This window comes from Peromyscus leucopus, chromosome 13 (assembly GCF_004664715.2).
Source record: "Peromyscus leucopus breed LL Stock chromosome 13, UCI_PerLeu_2.1, whole genome shotgun sequence".
Taxonomy (NCBI): Eukaryota; Metazoa; Chordata; class Mammalia; order Rodentia; family Cricetidae; genus Peromyscus; species Peromyscus leucopus.
Genome location: NC_051074.1, coordinates 40396036 through 40401441, shown reverse-complemented (window position 1 = coordinate 40401441; position 5406 = coordinate 40396036).

The window sequence follows — 5406 nt, the reverse complement described above, 5'->3', positions numbered from 1 at the left end:
AGCCACCCTACCACAACAAGCACTGCTAATGCTCCCTGAGCGGGGGAAATGATCAACAGATTTCGATGACACCCCCCCTCCCCAGACCCAATACCAAGCATTCCATATTCTCCAAGGTTTTGTGATATTAAACCCAACTAAAGTTTAAGGATAAGCCTAGAACTACCTATCCTGCTGTGCCTTTTCCCAATTAAACTCCAATAAACATTCATTACCACCTTCTTGTTGCAAGATGTCACCAAAATCACAAAAATAAAAGCTACAGGAACTATAACAAATCCCAGCATTTGGGAGGTAGATATAGACAGATCTCTGTAAGTTCAAGGCCAGCCTTGCCAACATAGCAAGTTCCTGGCTAAAAAAGAAAAAATAAATAAAACTATAACAAGGCAAGGACAAGACAGGTTCATATTGGCTATTAGAGCCTCATAAAGCCTTGCACCAGGTCCTAAGCCCAGATTCCACCAATTTCATGGTCGCAGATAAACACATTTATTTATGTCTATTGTGTTTTACCTTCCTGTTCCTTTATCTTATCACCTACCGAGACACAAATGGTCCTGCAACCCTCCCATGTAATTTCTACACAGATGAAGAAGGTACCAGATCAACCAGCCTAAATCCCGGATGAGTCTCCATGCTGCCACCTCGTGGCTTTCACTGTAAATGAGCCGCAGTCTGCACAGATGGGCCTGAAATGGATGAGCAAACCGGCTTTTACACCACATGCCAAGCTGCAGCGGTCAACGCCCCCACGGACTCTCTTTCAAAACGTCACGGCAACATTTAAATGAGAGGTTTCAACGGACTCCACCCAAACGCTCAGCCTGCGAGTGCCCAGCTAAATGGAACAGAAGGCCCTCCCTTCTCTTGGCTATGAAAGTAAGAGGTGGGCTGGAGAGATGGTGCAGTGGTTAAGAGCACTGGCTGCTCTTCCTGAGGACCCGGGTTCAATTCCCAGCACCCACATGGCAGCTCACAGCTGTCTGTAACTCCTGTTCCAGGGGATCCGACACCCTCACACAGACAAATGTACACACAAGTAAATAAATAAAAATATTTAAAAGGGGGAGGCTAGAGAAGATGGCTCAGTGGTTAAGAGCACTGACTGCTCTTCCAGAGGTCCTGAGTTCAATTCCCAGTAACCACATGGTGGCTCACAACCACCTGTAATGAGATCTGGTGCCCTCATCCGGCCTACAAGGACATATGCATACAGAACACTGTATACATAATAAATAAATCTTAAAAAAAAAAAAAAAGAAAAAGAAAGTAAGAGGCAACACACACACACACACACACACACACACACACACACACACACACATATTGAGCCAGGAGCTCTCTCTCTATATATATTTTTTTCCGTTTTTCAAGACAGGGTTTCTCTGTGTAGTTTTGCGCCTTTCCTGGATCTCGCTCTGTAGCCCAGGCTGGCCTCGAACTTACAGAGATCCGCCTGCCTCTGCCTCCCAAGTGCTGGGATTAAAGGCATGCGCCACCACCGACCGGCTATTTCTTAAATTATATAAAAGAATTCCAACAAATGATTAAAATTGAGATTTCCTAAATGCATTTATTCCACTTTATTTAATAAATTTCTCTTGACAGCATAGTAGACACAATTACACAGAAAAGATCCATCTTTTCATTAAATGCGCTGGTGAGGGATTTTAACTACATAAAATTCATGATTGGAGCCAGGTGTGGTGGTGGCGCACACCTTTAGTTCCAGCACTTGGGAGGCAAAGGCAGGCAGATCTCTGTGAGTTCAAGGCCAGCCTGGTCTACAAAAAGAGTTCCAGGACAGCCAGGGCTGTTACACGGAGAAACCCTGTCTCAGAAAAGAAGGAAAGAAAGAAAGAGAACTACACTGAGTGCTACCTAATGACATTGTTGACGGTACCTAATATTCCCTAGCAGTACGGCACCCATTAGACTTTGTGATGTCACCGAGAAAAACTGCCCAGGGAGCTCTTCTCAAAACACATCCCACCGTGAAGTGTCACCGAGCTGCATGGGACTCTGCAGAGGGCAGGTCTAAGAAGGTGCCTGAGACTCCCTAGTGACGGTGTGAGCAGCACAGGCAGGACCAGGCCAAGAGCCAGAAGGGGATGCGAAGGGAGGCAGGATGGGAGGGGGCTCCCCTGGGCACAGCCAGTGAAGCTGGGCCACAGGAAGGTGGCTGTTGCCCATGAGGACAGGGTATGCTGTGTGCCGGGACTCAGGGAAAGATGTCAATCACTCTAAATGTCGGACTGGGTCAGAGCGGAGTGCTGCTTTCATTGTGTGAAGGTCATTATCGCACCTCTAAGCTCCCCTCTTCTTTCTGATGCTGAGCCTCCCCATAGGCTTTTCCCACCATGAGCCCTGTCCCTGGGCTCATTTCCAGTCTAATCAGGATATCTTCTGACAAGGCATAGCGGGACATGCCTGTAATCCTGACACTCTGGACACTGAGGCACAAAAGTCACGAGTTCAAAGCCAACCTGGACTACCCTTTCTCACGAGAGGAGTAAGGGGAGGGAGAGAGGGGAGACTTAATCACTTCAGGTAGGGATTTAAAAAAAAAAAAACAAAAACAAAAACAAAAAACCTCTTCTAAATAACACAAAAACCGAGTACCCTGAGTTTCTTGCCAGGCTACTTGGACTCCTTATGAATGCTCCAACCCCAGGGAGACCCATCTCTGTCTGGTTTCTGTACAGTCCCTAGATGAAGAGTTGATATAATGGTTTAACTCCAAACAAGAGGATAGCTCCCCCACAGGTCTTGGCAACTTCAAAAACAACCCCCTGAAAATGTTCACCTTAGAATAAATGCTTTCTACAGGAAAAGAAGACTTGGAAAGAAAGGGAAATCCTTCACTGCCACCCCACACATACACAGGAGAGGTTGATTTAAAGACCTTGGGAGAAAAGAATCAGAGAAGACCCCTAGCTCTCAGGTTAAGACTGGTCTCCCAGAGCCAAGCTTCCCAGATCAGCCTTAGTTCCTTTGCAGAAATATCTTGCCAGGTGGACAATAATCTCTCCCTCTCTCCTCTGAGACAGGGTCTCTCCACATAGCCCTGGCTGTCCTGGAACTCACCATGTAATCAGGCTGAATTTGAACTCACAGAGCTCTGCTTGCCCCTCCTGAGTGCTGGGATTAAGGATGTGGATCACTAGGTCTGGTGTGACAATAATCTCTTAACAGTATTATATGGGCTGGAAAGATGGCTCAGTGGTTAAGAGTACTCACTGACTGTTCTTCCGGAGGTCATGAGTTCAATTCCCAACAACCACATAGTGGCTCACAACCACTTACAATTAGATCTGGTGCCCTCCTTCGTCTGCAAGGACACATGCAGGCAGAACATTGTATACATAATAAATAAACCTTTAAAAAAAAAAGTCTTCCTTACTCAATTTTCAAACTGGCAGTAACCTGGAACCCAACACTGCTGGTTCGGAGTGAAATCCCTCACCTGTGTGGATCCTCAAGCCAGCACACTTGGATAATTCTTTCATTGTTAAATGAACAGCTTCCCCCGGGTCATACATAGCTGCTGTGTGGTTGACCATGGATCAGCTGGAGCGTTCATTACTTGGCTTCTGATCCACTCTCCTGGATGTCCCTAGGCATCCTCAACAGGACCCATCATTGCTGTTCAGGGCTCAAGTCAGCTGAAGTCCACTTAATTTTTTTGCTGGTTTTGTTTAGTTTTTGTTGTTTGGTTGGTTTTTGCTTTTTAAGACAGGGTCTCTCTATGTAACCCTGGCAGTCCCGGAACTCCCTCCGTAGACCAGGCTGGTCTCGAACTCACAGAGATGCGCCTGCCTCTGCCTCCTGAGTGCCACCACCAGCCTGCAGGTGCCTCCCTTGTTACTATAATTTTGGGGTGGTCTCTTCCTCATCCGAGTTTGGCAGGAGATCATAGAGGGCTTCACTGGGCTTAGTTCTAGCAAGAGACACAGGACAGACTGTGAGGAAAGGCAGTTGACGGTACAGGAAAGCATATTTATTAGCTCTTCTTGAACTATGAGGGAATCACCTGTGGAATTCTAGAAGAGAGAAGTGTCAGCTGGAAGCTTCTGGAAGTTTCCAGCAATCTTAATCCCATGTAGCACTAGTTAGGAAGTGTACTCTGGCCATTGCGGTCTGGACTACCCTGAAGAGGAGTTGATGTCACAAAGGGGTAGTGTGAGCAAAAGCCCAACTATCAGCTACAGGGAGAGAGGAGAGAGAGAGGGCTCCACAATGCAAGGTGATACACATCTTTTTTTGTTTGTTTGTTTTTGTTTTTCGAGACAGTATTTCTCTGTGTAGCTTTGGAACCTGGCCTGGAATTCATTCTGTAGCCCAGGCTGGCCTCGAACTTACAGAGATCCGCCTGCCTCTGCCTCCCGAGTGCTGCGATTAAAGGTGTGCTCCACTGCCGCCTGGCTTTTTTTTTTTTTTTTTTAATATTTTTTCTTTTTTTCTTTTTATTTTATTTTTCAGTATACAGTATTCTGCCTGCATGTATACCTGCACACCAGAAGAGGGCACTAGATCTCATTACAGAAGGTTGTGAGCCACCATGTGTAGCTTTGCACCTTTCCTGGAACTCCCTTTGTAGTCCACGCTGGCCTCGAACTCACAGAGATCCACCTGCCTCTGCCTCCCGAGTGCTGGGATTAAAGGCGTGCGCCACCACCGCCCGGCCGATACACGTCTTAGTTTTCCTTTTACCAAGGGGCTGGCGTCTTTTATTTATTACGGAATTCACTATTAGCCTTTTAAAAAAAACTGTCTATAAGGAGCATTGGAAACGCAAGGCCCAGCTTCCTCCTGCACACTGTGTCCAGGCAACGCTGTTGAAAAAGCTTCTTCCCCTCTCTTTGTTACCAGCTTGTCTTTCTAGCTCCTTCCTAGTTCCCTGTGTCCTCAGCTTCTGGTCCAAGGTCAAGATGCTAGAAAATGTGTCACAGTTCCACCCTCGGGAGTAGGAGCGACAGGCTGCTGCCCCACCAGAGGCTCAGAAGTGAAGAAGTGAAGGGAAGTTAGAAGGGAACCATTGAATGTCCCTGCACGCATGCTGGCAACTTCGAATATTCCATCATTTTTGAGTACACAGTTGAGGCCTATCAAGTTAATTATGGAGAGTACGGGGAAAAAATTATCCAAGGTCGTTCACCCAGAAAATTGGCTAAATCTGACTTTGAACCGATGTTATAAAATGGTTGTAAATATAAAAACCCTCCCATTGCGGGGCAGAGGCAGGTGGATCTCAGAGTATGAGGCCAGCCTGATCTACATATTGAATTCTAGGGCAGCCTAGACTACATCACAGCGACCGAGCTCCCTCCCCTGGCCTTTAATCTCAGCATTAGGGAGGCAGCGAGGCAGGAGGATCTCTAGGAGTTCGAGGCCAGCCTGGTC